The sequence below is a fragment of the Somniosus microcephalus genome, chromosome 14, assembly GCF_052327205.1.
Source record: "Somniosus microcephalus isolate GS21.2 chromosome 14, FLI_Smic_1.0, whole genome shotgun sequence".
NCBI classification, from domain to species: domain Eukaryota; kingdom Metazoa; phylum Chordata; class Chondrichthyes; order Squaliformes; family Somniosidae; genus Somniosus; species Somniosus microcephalus.
Window position 1 is genome coordinate 30,503,578 of NC_141000.1, and position 17,768 is coordinate 30,521,345.

The window sequence follows — 17,768 nt, forward strand, 5'->3', positions numbered from 1 at the left end:
CAGTTTGTAAATTAAGCTGAATATGTGGAGATCAAAACCTGTTTGTTTACAGAATTCAGTTCTTAATTTCATCAAATTATAACCGAAGAGATAATTCCGCTTCACAGTATCAGGGAAAAGTCATCGAGGAGACAAAGAGGCTGTGAGTAAACGAAAGATGGAATCCTTAGTTAAGAATTCCTCTAAGTATCGAAATGGTTTAACAGTGAGATTTCCCTTCAGATTGAACAGGAATAGTCACAGCAAATAAAACAAGGACAGGGAAATGGGGCTGAAGAGCCTGGAATGCTTTCTGGCCTCCACACCCACGTTAGGGCTTCCTCCCCCGTATCTCACCCATCCCAAGTGATTGCCAGCTTGCCCGTCTGCCTGTGCAGAGTTACTTTTTGCCCCATCTACTCGCCCACCCATCGACCCGTTCAATGGGAATGTTTGCAGCCGAGGTGCAGGCCCAGGTCCGCCCCTTTGGGGACGGCCCAGGTAATCCTGGAGTGAAGTAACTGGGTCATTGGCCCAGTGTTAATCATCTCCCCTCGTACTTCCTATCATTAGCAGCCAGGGAGAATTAACCCCTTAATCTCCATGTGTCAGAAGGCATCTGTAAGACATTGTTGAAAGAAACCAGAGAGGAGGTGTACAGGGCAGCGGGTACAGTAATGGAAGGTTCATATAAAAGGAGCCCTAATTAAAGGAATAACCATTGGTAGAAAGTGGAGGAAGGGAAGGAATTGGATTTCAAACTAGGAATCAAAGAGCATTCATGAGAAGCGTGGGGGGGAGCGAGGGGGGTGGATTTTGGGAGACCTCACATATGCCAGTGGAACAAAGCTCCAGGGTCGGGCATGCTGGGAGATTGTGAGGCAGTGTGGGTGGAGAGACAAGTGGGGTTGGTAAGTGCACGGGTTCTGCGGGTGGATGGGTGGGCAAATAGGTGGGGCAGAAAGCAACTCTGCACAGGCAGCCGGGCAAACTGGCAAGCACTTGGGATGTTTGAGCAATGGGGCAGGACGACCTAATGCGGGTGGGGAGGCCAGGAAGTGCTTGATGTAAGTGATGGGTGCAGAAGCACTCAGGATGGCGGGTTGGTTTGGCAACTCATAAAATGATAGAATGATACAACACAGAAGGAGGGCACTCGGCCGATCATGCCTGTGCCGGCTCTTTGAAAGAGCTATCCAATTAAACCCACTCCCCTGCTCTTTCCCCATAGCCCTGCAAATTGTTGAACACCTCGATCAGATCTCCCCTTAACCTTCTCTGCTCTAAGGAGAACAACCCCAGTTTCTCTAGTCTCTCCAAGTAACTGAAGTCTTTCATCCCTGGTACCATTCTGGTAAAACTCCTCTGCAGGATTTAGCAGGATATCTGTGACATTGCACCAAACAGCTAGAAACCTGTCACACAGGAGTGCTGACAGTGGCCTCAGAGCAAAATTCAAGCCCCAGGCTCATGGCAAAACATAGACCTCATGGCAGAACATTTCTGGGAAAATTGGAATATATTTAGCAGATTTTTAATGCTTTTACATGTTGGTTATGTTATAAATTGTGCTGTTTACCTGGGAGTAGCTGATTTGTTTCTGTGTAGAATTGATTATTGTTATTCTGCTTGGTAAGTTATGAAGTACTTGAATTGTGATTTGTTTAAACTTTCTGAATATGATATTAGAGTTAGTGAAGTGTGAGTGTAACACAGACAGTGTGATTCCTGACACATGACACTGGAGGCCCTGGGAGGGTCTGGAGCCACTGGGGAGGGTCTGGAGGCACTGGGGAGGGTCTGGAGGCACTGAGGAGGGTCTGGAGGCACTGGGGAGGGTCTGGAGGCACTGAGGAGGGTCTGGAGGCACTGGGAGGGTCTGGAGGCACTGGGGAGGGTCTGGAGGCACTGGGACGGTCTGGAGGCACTGGGGAGGGTCTGGAGGCACTGGGGAGGGTCTGGAGGCACTGAGGAGGGTCTGGAGGCACTGGGGAGGGCCTGGAGGCACTGGGGAGGGTCTGGAGGCACTGAGGAGGGTCTGGAGGCACTGGGGAGGGTCTGAAGGCACCGGGGAGGGTCTGGAGGGACTGAGGAGGGTCCGAAGGCACTGGGGAGGGTCTGGAGCCACTGGGGAGGGTCTGGAGGCACCGGGGAGGGTCTGGAGGCACCGGGGAGGGTCTGGAGGCACTGGGGAGGGTCTGAAGGCACTGGGGAGGGTCTGGAGGCACCGGGGAGGGTCTGGAGGGACTGGGGAGGGTCTGGAGGCACTGGGGAGGGTCTGGAGGCACTGGGGAGGGTCTGGAGGGACTGAGGAGGGTCTGAAGGCACTGGGGAGGGTCTGGAGGCACTGGGGAGGTTCTGGAGGCACTGAGGAGGGTCTGAAGGCACTGGGGAGGGTCTGGAGGCACTGGGGAAGGTCTGGAGGCACTGGGGAGTGTCTGGAGGCACCGAGGAGGGTCTGGAGGCACTGAGGAGGGTCTGGAGGCACCGGGGAGGGTCTGGAGGCACTAAGGACTCCCAGGGTTGGGAGCAGTGGGAGAAAGTCATGGCTTCCTGCAGCGCTAGCAGGGCTGTCTGATTTCAGGAGCAATAGGGATCCTGGAGCAGGGGAGGGGTGTCTGAGTTCAGGATCACTGGAGGATCCAGGAGATCAAAGTTTTTAACTGTTTATTCTAGATGATTTTGGCCTAGAAATTAGGACTCGTAGCCACCATTTTTTAGGTGCTGCATGGCCTCCTAAGTTCCCAAAATGGCGGACAAGAAACCTGCGCACAATTCCGACATCCGCCATATTGGCTGTAGGTAATGGGCCAGGCCACTTTGCCTCAATTTCCTCTGGGTACATCAATGGAGCACCACAAAAGCTGGTGGGCTGGGACTCAGATACCACTCATAGTGGAGAATCTGCAATCACACACCACTCCCCTCGTCTCAGTCACACCACATTCCCCATCACTCACCATCTCCAATCTCACACACCACTCCCCCAGTCTCAGTCACACCACATTCGCCATCACTCACCATCTCCAATCTCACACACCACTCCTGAACTCTCAGACACACCACATTCCCCATCACTCATCATCTCCAATCTCACACACCACTCCCCCAGTCTCAGACACACCACATTCCCCATCACTCACCATCTCCAATCTCACACACCACTCCCCTAGTCTCAGACACACCACATTCCCCATCACTCACCATCTCCAATCTCACACACCACTCCCCCAGTCTCAGACACACCACATTCCCCATCACTCATCATCTCCAATCTCACACACCACTCCCGTACTCTCAGACACACCACATTCCCCATCGTTCATCATCTCCAATCTCACACACCACTCCCGTACTCTCAGACACACCACATTCCCCATCGCTCATCATCTCCAAACTCACACACCACTCCCCTAGTCTCAGACACACCACATTCCCCATCACTCATCATCTCCAATCTCACACACCACTCCCGTACTCTCAGACACACCACATTCCCCATCACTCATCATTTCCAATCTCACACACCACTCCCGTACTCTCAGACACACCACATTCCCCATCACTCACCATCTCCAATCTCACACACCACTCCCGTACTCTCAGACACACCACATTCCCCATCACTCACCACCTCCAATCTCACACACCACTCCCGTACTCTCAGACACACCACATTCCCCATCACTCACCATCTCCAATCTCACACACCACTCCCGTACTCTCAGACACACCACATTCCCCATCACTCACCATCTCCAATCTCACACACCACTCCCCCAGTCTCAGACACATCACATTCCCCATCACTCACCATCTCCAACCTCACACACCACTCCCGTACTCTCAGACACACCACATTCCCCGTCACTCATCATCTCCAATCTCACACTCCACTCCCATACTCTCAGACACACCACATTCCCCATCACTCACCATCTCCAATCTCACACACCACTCCTGTACTCTCAGACACACCACATTCCCCATCACTCACCATCTCCAACCTCACACACCACTCCCGTACTCTCAGTCACACCACATTCCCCATCACTCACCATCTCCAATCTCACACACCACTCCCGTACTCTCAGTCACACCACATTCCCCATCACTCACCATCTCCAATCTCACACACCACTCCCGTACTCCCAGACACACCACATTCCCCATCACTCACCATCTCCAATCTCACACACCACTCCCGTACTCTCAGACACACCACATTCCCCATCACTCACCATCTCCAATCTCACACACCACTCCCGTACTCTCAGACACACCACATTCCCCATCACTCACCATCTCCAATCTCACACACCACTCCCGTACTCTCAGACACACCACATTCCCCATCACTCACCATCTCCAATCTCACACACCACTCCCGTACTCTCAGACACACCACATTCCCCATCACTCACCATCTCCAATCTCACACACCACTCCCGTACTCTCAGACACACCACATTCCCCATCACTCACCATCTCCAATCTCACACACCACTCCCGTACTCTCAGTCACACCACATTCCCCATCACTCACCATCTCCAATCTCACACACCACTCCCGTACTCTCAGTCACACCACATTCCCCATCACTCACCATCTCCAATCTCACACACCACTCCCGTACTCTCAGACACATCACATTCCCCATCACACACCATCTCCAATCTCACACACCACTCCCGTACTCTCAGACACACCACATTCCCCATCACTCACCATCTCCAATCTCACACACCACTCCCCCAGTCTCAGACACACCACATTCCCCATCACTCACCATCTCCAATCTCACACACCACTCCCGTACTCTCAGACACTCCACATTCCCCATCACTCACCATCTCCAATCTCACACATCACTCCCGTACTCTCAGACACACCACATTCCCCATCACTCACCATCTCCAATCTCACACACCACTCCCGTACTCTCAGACACACCACATTCCCTGTCACTCATCATCTCCAATCTCACACACCACTCCCGTACTCTCAGACACACCACATTCCCCATCACTCACCATCTCCAATCTCACACACCACTCCCGTACTCTCAGACACTCCACATTCCCCATCACTCACCATCTCCAATCTCACACACCACTCCTGTACTCTAAGACACACCACATTCCCCATCACTCACCATCTCCAATCTCACACACCACTCCCCCAGTCTCAGACACACCACATTCCCCATCACTCACCATCTCCAATCTCACACACCACTCCCGTACTCTCAGACACACCACATTCCCTGTCACTCATCATCTCCAATCTCACACACCACTCCCGTACTCTCAGACACACCACATTCCCTGTCACTCATCATCTCCAATCTCACACACCACTCCCGTACTCTCAGACACACCACATTCCCTGTCACTCATCATCTCCAATCTCACACACCACTCCCGTACTCTCAGACACACCACATTCCCTGTCACTCATCATCTCCAACCTCACACACCACTTCCGTACTCTCAGACACACCACATTCCCCATCACTCACCATCTCCAATCTCACACTCCACTCCCATACTCTCAGACACACCACATTCCCCATCACTCACCATCTCCAATCTCACACAGCACTCCCGTACTCTCAGACACACCACATTCCCCATCACTCACCATCTCCAATCTCACACACCACTCCCGTACTCTCAGACACACCACATTCCCTGTCACTCACCATCTCCAATCTCACACACCACTCCCGTACTCTCAGACACACCACATTCCCCATCACTCACCATCTCCAATCTCACACACCACTCCCGTACTCTCAGTCACACCACATTCCCCATCACTCACCATCTCCAATCTCACACACCACTCCCGTACTCTCAGACACACCACATTCCCCATCATTCACCATCTCCAGTCTCACACACCACTCCTGTACTCTCAGACACACCACATTCCCTGTCACTCATCATCTCCAATCTCACACACCACTCCCGTACTCTCAGACACACCACATTCCCCATCACTCACCATCTCCAATCTCACACACCACTCCCGTACTCTCAGACACACCACATTCCCCATCACTCACCATCTCCAATCTCACACACCACTCCCGTACTCTCAGACACACCACATTCCCTGTCACTCACCATCTCCAATCTCACACACCACTCCCGTACTCTCAGACACACCACATTCCCCATCACTCACCATCTCCAATCTCACACACCACTCCCGTACTCTCAGTCACACCACATTCCCCATCACTCACCATCTCCAATCTCACACACCACTCCCGTACTCTCAGACACACCACATTCCCCATCATTCACCATCTCCAGTCTCACACACCACTCCTGTATTCTCAGACACACCACATTCCCTGTCACTCATCATCTCCAATCTCACACACCACTCCCGTACTCTCAGACACACCACATTCCCCATCACTCACCATCTCCAATCTCACACACCACTCCCGTACTCTCAGACACACCACATTCCCCATCACTCACCATCTCCAATCTCACACACCACTCCCGTACTCTCAGACACACCACATTCCCCATCACCCACCATCTCCAATCTCACACACCACTCCTGTACTCTCAGACACACCACATTCCCCATCACTCATCATCTCCAATCTCACACACCACTTCTGAACTCTTAATCACTCCACCTACCTCAGACAGGGGCAAATGCGAAGCAGTCTAAGATGGATTTGGAGTGCATTTACATGCTATAGTGATATTACAAACAGAGTGTTTTGCATCTGTCTTTACCAAGGAAGAAAATGCTGCTAAAGTCATAGTGAAAGAGGGGGTAGTTGAGATACTGGATGGGATAAAAATTGATAGAGGAGGTACTAGAAAGGCTGGCTGTACTTAAAGTAGATGAGTCACCAGGACCGGATGGGATGCATCCTAGGATGCTGACGGAAGTAAAGGTGGCCATAATCTTCCAATACTCCTTGGATTCGGGGGGTGGTGCCAGAGGACTGGAACATTGCAAATGTTACACCCTTGTTCAAAAAAGGATAAACCCAACAACTGCAGGCCAGTCAGTTTAACCTCGGTGGTGGGGAAGCTTTTAGAAACGATAATCTGGGACAAAATTAACAGTCACTGGGACAAGTGTGGATCAATTAAGGAAAGCCAGCACGGATTTGTTAAAGGCAAATTGTGTTTAACTAACTTGATTGAGTTTTTTGATGAGGTAACAGAGAGGGTTGATGAGGGCAGTGCGGTTGATGGGCACATAGACTTCCAAAAGGCGTTTGATAAAGTGCCAGCAAAGTTGAAGCCCATGGAATAAAAGGGAAATTGGCTAAGTGACAGGAAACAGAGGGTAGTGGTGAATGGTTGTTTATCAGACTGGAGGAAGGTACACAGTAGGATTCCCCAGGGGTCAGTACTAGGACCACTGCTTTTCTTGATTATATATTAATGACTTAGACTTGGGTGTACAGGGCACAATTTAAAAATTTGCAGATGACAGAAAACTTGTAAGTATAGTGAACAGTGAGGAGGGTAGTGATAGACTTCAAGAGGACATAGACAGGCTGGTGGAATGGGCGGACACGTAGGCAGATGAAATTTAACGCAGAAAAGTGCGAAATGATACATTTTAGTAGGAAGAACTAGGAGAGGCAATATAACCTAAAGGGTACAATTCTAAAAGGGGTATATGTGCACAAATCGTTGAAGGTGGCAGGGCAGGTTGAGAAAGCGGTAAAAAAAGCATACGGGATCCTGGGCTTCATAAATAGAGGCATAGGGCTGGATTTTCATTCAGAAGTCAGGAAGGAGGCGGGACTACAACTTTCGGGTTGTAGTCCCGCCTCCATCGAGATGTGGCCAATCCACGCGATTCTCACTTGATTGACCTTATTGAGCCTGCCCAGCGGGCTCAGCAGGCCAATTAAGGGCCACCTGGCAACAGGTGATGTCACAGACTGAAATTTCATCTTACATGGAGGCGGGTTTTGGGCGGGATGGTGTCGGGACCCCCGAATTCGGGACTTTAGCCCCCCGCACGCCTAAAAGCCCGCCTCACGGCACACTGAAAATCAACCCCATAGAGTACAAAAGCGAAATGAACCTTTATAAAACACTGGTTCGGCCTCAACTGGAGTATTGTGCCCAATTCTGAGCACCACACTTTAGGAATGATGTGAAGGCTTTAGAGAGGGTGCAGAAAAGTTTTACAAGAATGGTTCCAGGGATGAGGGACTTCAGTTATGTGGATAGACTGGAAAAGCTGGGGTTGTTCTCCTTAGAGCAGAGAAGGTTGAGAGGAGATTTGATAGAGGTGTTCAAAATCATGAGGGGTCTAGACAGAGTAGATAGAGAGAAACTGTTCCCATTGGTGGAAGCGTCGAGAACCAGAGGACGCAGATTTAAGGTGATTGGCAGAAGAACTAAAGGCGACATGAGGAAATACTTTTTTACGCAGCGAGTGGTTAGGATCTGGAATGCGCTGCCTGAAAGGGTGGTGGAGGCAGATTCAATTGTGGCTTTCAAAAGGGAATTGGATAAATAGCTGAAGGAAAAAAATTTGCAGGGCTACAGGGAAAGGGCGGGGAGTGGGACTAGCTGAAGTGCTCTTGCAGAGAGCCGGCACGGGCTCGACGGGTCGAATGGCCTCCTGTGCTGTAACCATTCTATGATTCTAGTTGACTGTTATATGTCTGATAGGCACGGGATTGACCACAGTGTGGACAAACATTACCTTGCATCTATCGGTGGTCCCACTGCCGCGCACTCTCCCATCATAAACCTGTATCTTCCTCTGCTTCATATCTTTATCCAGCACGTGAGTGCAAAGACAAGGCTGAAGCGTTTTTAACCATCTTCAACCAGAAGTGCCGAGTGGATGATTCTTATCGGCCTCCTCCTGAGGTCCCCACCATCACAGAAGCTAGTCTTCAGCCAATTCGATTCACTCCACGTGATATCAAAAAATGTCTGCGCGCATTGAATATGGCAAAGGCAATGGGCCCCGACAACATCCCGGCTGCAATGCTGAAGACCTGTGTTCCAGGACTAGCCATGCCTTGAGCCAAGCTGCTCCAATACAGCTACAACACTGGCATCTACCCGAGAAAGTGAAAAATTGCCCAGGTACGTCCTGCCCACAAAAAGCAGGACAAATCCAATCTGGCCAATTACCGCCCCATCAGTCTAATCTCAATCATCAGCAAAGTGATAGACGGTGTCTTCGACAGTGCTATCAAGTGGTACTTACTCACCAATACTACTTCTTCTTCTTCTTAGGCAGTCCCTCGGAACCGAGGATGACTTGCTTCCACGTTAAAAATGAGTTCTCAGATGACTGATGAGTCCAATGTGGGACCTAGTCTCTGTCACAGGTGGGGCAGACGGTGGTTGAAGGGGCGGGTGGGTGGGGTGCTTGGGTTGACGTGCGCTCCTTGCGCTTGGCTTCCGCTTGCTCCCGGGGAAGAAACTCGAGGTGTTCGGCGCCTTCCCGGATGCTTCTCCTCCACTTTGTGCAGCCTTGGGCCAGGGATTCCCAGGTGTCAGTGGGGATGTTGCACTTTTTCAAGGAGGCTTTGAGGGTATCCTTGAAGCGTTTCCTCTGCCCACCTGGGGCTCTCTTGCTGTGCCGGAGCTCCGAGTAGAGTGATTGTTTTAGGAGTCTCATATCGGGCATGCGGACAATGTGATCCGTCCATCGGAGTTGATCGAGCGTGGTCAAAGCTTTGATGCTGGGGATGTTGGCCTTACGCGAGAACACTGATGTTGGTGCGCCTATCCTGCCAATGGATTTGCAGGATCTTGCAGAGGCAGCATTGGTGGTACCTCTCCAGTGCTTTGAGGTGCCTGCTGTACATGGTCCATGTCTCTGAGGCATACAGCAGGGCGGGTATCACTGCTGCTTTGTAGACCATGAGCTTAGTGCCAGATTTGAGGTCCTGGTCTTCAAACACTCTCTTCCTCAGGTGACTGAAGGCTGCACTGGTACACGGAAGGCGGTGTTGGACTTCATCGTTGACGTCTGCCCTTGTTGACAGTAGGCTCCCGATGTATGGAAAGTGGTTCACATTGTCCAAGGCCTTGTCGTGGATTTTGATAATCGGGGAGCAGTACTGTGTGGCGGGGACAGGTTGGTAGAGGACCTTTGTCTTACGGATGTTTAGTGTAAGGCCCATGCTCTCGTATGATTCGGTGAAGGTGTTGACGATGGTTTGGAGTTCAGCTTCCAAGTGAGTGCAGACGCAAGCATCGTCTGCATACTGTAATTTGACGACAGAGGATGGGATGACCTTGGATCTGGACTGGAGGTGACGGAGGTTGAACAGTTTCCTATTTGTTCTGTAAATTAGCTCCTCTCCAGCGGGGAGCTTACTGAGGGTGAGATGGAGCATTGCAGCAAGGAAGATCATTTCTCTTATCTGGAAGGAGGAGAGCATGCTAGGGGATCTCAGAGACGCCGTAATTGTGACCATCTTCAAGAAAGGTGACAAGTCCGATTGTGGTAATTACCGAGGAGTTTCCCTGCTGTCTGCCACAGGGAAAGTCGTCGCAAGAATCCTCCTCAATCGCCTTCTTCCAGTGGTCGAAGAGTCGCAATGCGGATTCTGCCCACTAAGGGGCACAATGGACATGATCTTCACCGCACGTCAATTACAAGAGAAATGCAGCGAACAGCACCAACCGCTACACATGTTGATCTCACAAAGCCTTCGACACCGTCAACTGTGAGGGATTATGGAGGGTCCTCCTCAAATTCGGCTGCCCTCAAAAGCTTGTCACCATCCTCCGCCTGCTTCATGACGACATGCAAGCCATGATCCTGACCAACGGTTCCACCACAGACCCAATTCACATATGGACCGGGGTCAAGCAAGGCTGTGTCATCGCACCAACTCACCAATAACCTGCTCACCGACACTTGGTTTGGGTTCCGCCAAGACCACTCAGCTCCAGACCTCATTACAGGCTTGGTCCAAACTTGGACACAACCCACCCCCTTCCTCACTCACCACAAACCCTTCCTCACTCACCACAAACCCTTTCACACTCAATAAAACCCCTTCCCCATTCACCACAACCCGTTCCCCACTAACCACAACCCCTCCCCCACTCAATACCAACCCCTTTCACACTCACCACCAACTCCTTTCCCACTCAACGCCAACCCATTTCACACGCTGGTGATGTGAGCATGACTGCGCTTGACGTGAAGGCAGCATTTGATTAAGTGTGGCATCTAGTAAAATTGACGCCAATGGGAATCGGGGGGAAACTCCACTGGCTGGAGTCATACCTAGCACAAAGGAAGATGGTTCTGGTTGTTGGAGGCCAATCATCTCAGCCCCAGGGCAGTGTCCTAGGCCCAACCATCTTCAGCTACTTCATCAATGACCTTCCCTCCATCATAAGGTCAGAAGTGGGGATGTTCGCTGATGACTGCAGTGTTCAGTTCCATTCGCAATTCCTCAGATAATGAAGCAGTCCGTGCCCGCATGCAGCAAGACCTGGATGACATTCAGGCTTGGGCTGATATGTGGCAAGTAACATTCGCGCCACACAAGTGCCAGGCAATGACCAGCTCCAAGAAGAGAGAGTCTAACCACCTCCCCATGACATTCAGTTGTATTAGCATCGTCAAATCCCCCACCAGCAACATCCAGGGCCTCACCTGTGGTTTCCTAATTTGCGGAGGAAAGGTCGAATATTTCGAGACTGACACCAATACGGTTTATAGTGGCTATTTTATTGTCAACAAGTAAAAGATCAAAACATGCAAGTATTTAGCGATAGTTAACAGAATAGGGCAAGAATTGATATTACCTGCTGCTACCCAAGATAAGGCCCAACGTCCCTTCGCCAGTCGCCCATCAGGCTGTGGCTTCCTCTGTTGCCTTGACTCCACACTCCTTCGGCGTTACTCCCAGTTTTGACCCTACAACTTGAACTGCAGACTCGCCTCTTTTTAAACCCAGGGAACACAAACAGACTGCAATCTCATCCCCTGGAGAGTCAATTACATCTATCAATATCTCTATCCTATTTCCTGAACCATCAGGCTGATTTGGAATTCCTCATGGTAAGGTGCAGACCCTTCTACCTGCCTCGGGAATTCACGAATGTTATCATCACTGCGGTCTACATCCCACCACACGCTAATGCCAAACTAGCACTGAAGGACCTCTACAGGGCCATCAGCGAACAACAAACTGCGCACCCAGACGGAGCTTTTATCGTCGCGGGGGACTTCAATCACACAAACCTAAAAACTGTACTACCGAAATTCCACCAGAATGTCTCCTGCCCCACAAGAGGGGAGAACACACTGGATCAAGTCTACACGAGCATTGTAGACGCTTACAAGGCCATTCCCTGCCCCCACCTTGGGAAGTCTGACCACCTCTCCCTGTTTCTAGCCCTGGCATACAAACCGCTCATCAAAAGAGAGAGAACATCAATGAGAGCAGTGAAAGTATGGCCAGAGGGGGCAGTATCGGAGCTTCAGGATTGCTTCGAACGCACTGATTGGGGCATGTTTGCCCACAATGACATCGAGGAATACGCATCCACAGTGCTATTCTACATCAACAGCTGCATCGAGGTCGTCACGACCCACAAAAATATCAGGTCATACCCCAACCAGAAACCCTGGATGAACGGAGAGGTCCGCTCACTGTTGAAAGCACGCGACGCAGCATTCAAATCTGGCGACGCGGCGGCTTACAGAGCAGCTAGGACCAACCTAAAAAAGGGTATCAGGACTGCCAAATGGAAACAGACACTGCGGATAGAGGATCACTTCCGCAACAACTCGGACCCCCGGCGCATGTGGCAAGGCATCCAGTTGATCACTGACTACAAGGGCAAAAACACCAGTCCCCCGGTCAGCGACGCCTCCCTTCCGGAGGAGCTTAACAACTTCTACGCTCGCTTCGACAGGGACAACAAGGAGCCGGCTACCAAAGCCTTGCCACCCCCGGAAGACCAGGTGCTCACTCTGTCGACCTCCGACGTAAGGGGCGCTCTACGCAGAGTGAACACACGAAAGGCTACTGGACCGGATAGCATCCCTGGATGGGTACTCAAGGAATGTGCTGATCAGCTGGCTGATGTCTTCACCACCATCTTCAACCTGTCATTGGCCCAGGCAGTAGTCCCTACATGCTTCAAGACCGCCACCATCATTCCTGTGCCTAAACAAGCAGCTGTGACGTGTCTGAACGACTATCGACCTGTCGCACTCACACCCATCATCATGAAGTGTTTCGAGAGACTGGTCTTAGCCCACATCAAAGCCAGTGTTCCTGCCTCCCTTGACCAACACCAGTTTGCCTATCGGGCAAACAGATCAACGGAGGATGCAATCACAACTGCTCTACACTCGGCACTGAATCACCTAGATGGTAAGGAGACCTACATCAGAATGTTGTTTATAGACTACAGCTCAGCATTCAACGCTATCGTCCCCAACAAGCTGGCCACCAAACTCCAAACTCTTGGCCTGAACACTTCCCTCTGCAACTGGACCCTTGACTTCCTAACAAACAGACCCCAGTCTGTCAAATTAGGTAACCACACCTCCCCCCCCCTGACCCTGAACACGGGGGCCCCACAAGGATGTGTGCTGAGCCCCCTCCTTTACTCCCTCTTCACCCACGACTGTGTGGCTGTTAATGGTTCCAACACCATCATCAAGTTCACAGATGACACCACGGTAGTAGGCCAGATCACCAACAACGATGAGTCAGCCTACAGGGAGGAGGTCCAGCATCTCGTGAAGTGGTGCGCCGACAACAACCTGGCCCTTAACACCAAGAAAACAAAGGAAATAATCGTGGACTTCAGGAAGTCCAAAGGCGGAAGTCACACCCCCATCCACATCAATGGGGCGGAAGTGGAAAGGGTGGCCAGCTTTAAGTTCCTCGGAGTCCACATCACGGAAGACCTCTCCTGGTCCCTCAACACCTCCTCTCTGGTGAAGAAGGCCCAGCAGCGCCTATATTTCTTGAGGAGGCTGAAGGGATGTAATCTGTCACCCCCGATCCTCTCTAACTTCTACCGCTGCACTATAGAGAGCATCCTGACAAACTGTATCACGGTATGGTACGGCAGCTGTAGCTCCCATGAGCGGAAAGCCCTGCAGCGGGTAGTCAAAACTGCCCAACGCATTACCGGCACCCGGCTACCGACCACAGAACATATATATCAGAAACGCTGCCTACGGAGGGCACGGTCCATCATCAAAGACCCTACCCACCCCAGCCACAGTCTGTTCGCCCTCCTACCATCTGGAAGACGCTACAGATGCATTCGCACCCGTACGACCAGATTTAGGAACAGCTTCTTTCCCAGGGCTGTCATCCTACTGAACTCCACAAATAAACACTAAAGCCTGCACATCTGCCGATGCACTTTATTATGGTCATATTTATGCTAATATATATGTACAAATGTATGTTGAAATGTTAAGTGTCCTAATCCAAATTGTACACTCTCGGGAGCCGCAAGCCTACATTTTGTTGTACTGCACTTGTGCACTCACAATGACAATAAAAGTTGATTTGATTTGATTTGATCACAACTGTAGTTAGCACCTCTGTCCAACAGATAATGGCCTTCCTGTTTGTTTGACTGTTGCTTAACTTAAACTGTAATTTCATGCCTGGCACAACAAAGGAACATGAAATCAGATTGAAACCATCCCAGATGTTTAATGCGATTATGCAGCTAGTCTGTGTGTTAGCTTCGGCGTCTCCATTGTTCTGGCCAATCTGATATTGGCTTTGGGGAGTCAGGAGGTGAGTCACCTGCCACAGAATACCCAGCCTCTGACCTGACTGGTAAAGCCACATCAATACTGTGGCTACAAGAGCAGGTAAGAGCCTCGGTATTCTGTGGCACCTCCTGACTCCCCAAAGCCTTTCCACCATCTACAAGACACAAGTCAGGAGTGTGATGGAAAACGCTCCACTTCCCTGGATGAGTGCAGCTCCAACAACACTCAAGAATCTCAACACCGTCCAGGACAAATCATCCCGCTTGATTGGTACCCCAACCACCACCTTTAACATTCACTCCCTCCACCACCAGCGCACCGTGGTTGCAGTGTGTATCATCTACAAGATGCACTGCAGCAAATCGCCAAGACTTCTTCAGCAGCACCTCCCAAAGCCGTGCCCTCTACCCAGAAGGACAAGGGCAGCAGGCGTAAGGGAACACCACCACCTCCAAGTTCCCCTCCAAGTCACACACCATCTGACTTGGAAATATATTTGGAAGCGCTTTACAGCCAATGAAGTACTTTTTTGAAGCGTAATCATGGTCGTAATGTAGGAAACGCGGCAGCCAATTTGCACACATCAAACTCCCACAAACATCAATATGATAATGACCAGATAATCTGTTTTAGTGATGTTGGTTGAGGGATAAATATTGGCTAAGACACCGGGGATAACTCCCCTGCTCTTTGAAATAGTGCCATGGGATCTTTTATGTCCACTTGAGAGAGCAGATGGGGCCTCGGCTTAATGTCTCATCTGAAAGGCGGCACCTCCGACAGTGCAGCACTCCCTCAGTACTGCACTGGAGTGTCAGCCTAGATTTTGTGCTCAAGTCTCTGGAGTGGGACTTAAACCCACAACCTTCTGGCCAAGAGGCGAGGGTGCTGCCCACTGAGTCACAGATACCATTCTTCGCAATGGAAAGTTTTACAATGCTGAGTGTTTCTGGCATTTTATTTTTCTGTTTTCAGGTTTGCAGCATTTGCAGTTATTTTGCTTCTTGCCGAGTGGGAATGGTTTGTTTTCAGAGCAGTGATAATAATGACCCAGAAATTGATGGGGCCAGCTTTCACCTGACGGAAGCGCAGCAGAGTGGGACCCCTGCCCGCCCCAGCCCAAGGCCACAAATCCTGGGGACAGGGTCATTTGATAAAAAGATGGGCCGCTGGCACCTGCAAGGTGGCATCTGCCATGCCTTGCCCAGAACAAGCTGCCCTTGTAAGGTAGAGCAGCACCATGGCACTCCACATGAGGTGTCCCTCGAGGCCCAAATGGACCAGAGTCTTAGGGCTGGATTTTGCCAGGCTCGAGGAGGCAGGATTGGAGGCGTGAGAGGTGTTAAAATTGCAAAAAATGGCAGCGGCACTGATCCCACCTCCAGCCCGCCTCCGAGCAATTTTCCCAGAATCGGGGTTTCAGACCCCGTTTCCATCCTGCCTGATAGGCCCTTAAGGCCCTTAACAATCAGTTAATTGCCTCTATAATCCCATTTTGAGAGGCCTTTCTGATTTTAACACATTTCCCCCGTCCTGCACGTCTCCTCTGGAACACGCCAGTTAATCCTGGCGGTGTGGTAAAACCACCAATGAACTCCTGTACAAATGAATAACTGTCTTTAAAGCAATGTTACAGCACCTATGTCCGTTTGCTGAGTGTAAACAAGCTTTCTGTAAAAATACTGAAACAACGCGATGACGTCATCACGTTGGTCATGTGGTGTAACGAGTGGCGGGAAACGTGATGACGTCATGACGTCAGAGGTGGGAGGTTCTGAGTTCAGACCTCATGGAACTAGTTACTGTGTAGACCTGTTTGCTGTTGCTCCTGCATGTTTTTGTTTTGTTCACCAGTTTAATTAAATTCGGTTAATTTACTGAACTGCCTCGACCTCAGTGATTTAGATAGGAATCCGTTGATTCCTACATTGGTGACCCCGAAGCTTCGCGGACGATTTTCGCGGAGACAAGCTCGCGAACAAGATGGATGTAAATGCAGCGAGTTTGAAGCTCCCTCAATTTTGGGAACAACAGGCAGCCTCCTGGTTCGTTCAAGCGGAGGCTCAGTTCCAACTGCGAAACATAGTGCTGGATCAGACCCGTTACCTGTATGTGGTCTCCGCACTGGACAGCTCGACGGCTTCCCGCATTATCAGCCTGCTGGAGACCCCGCCCGCGGAGAACAAGTATGAAACGCTCAAGGTGCGCCTCATGCAAGTATTCGGTCTCACAAAGGCGGAGCGCGCACGATGCTTGCTCGCACTCCCCGGGTTAGGCGATGCTAAGCCTTCCGAGTTGATGAGCCACATGCTCACCCTCCTCAGGTCTGAGCCGCAGTGTTTTATATTTCGTGAACTGTTCCCCAGCCAGCTCACTGAGCAGGTACAAGCAGCCCTGGCCAGGTCGACGACTACGGACGGTGTGGCGCTCGCAGCCGAAGCCGACACTATTTACGCGGTGATGCAACAGTATTGCACCACCTCGACGCGCCCTGCCTCCAAGAACCCCGCCTCGGCACCTCCACAGACCGGCTTTTGCTACTACCACGCCCGTTTCGGTCAGAAAGCCAGATGCTGCCGACCCCCGTGTAAATTCGTGCCACCGGCACCGAGAAAGCAGCAACACCGATTGCGCGACCGGAAGGGAAACCCCGAGGTTGGTTTCGCCTCCACAATGACAGTTGGTGATTCCGGGAAATTGTTGTACATCACTGACTCCATTTCGGGCCGGCGTTTCTTATGCGACACGGGCGCTCAGTGCAGAATCCTCCCCGCTTCGGTTCTCGACGTTCGATCTGGGCGGCGCGGTCCTCCACTACAGGCCGCCAATGGCAGCGCCATCCGTACGTACGGGAAGCGGCGTATCCGATTGTGTCTCGGCGGCCAACTCTTCCACTGGGAGTTTATCACCGCCATGATACCACTGGCAATCCTCGGTGCCGATTTTTTCTGCACGCATGACCTACTGGTCGACGTATGTAATCGCCGCCTGATCCATGCCGCCTCACGAGCCCCCATCCCCGGTTTTCGGGGCC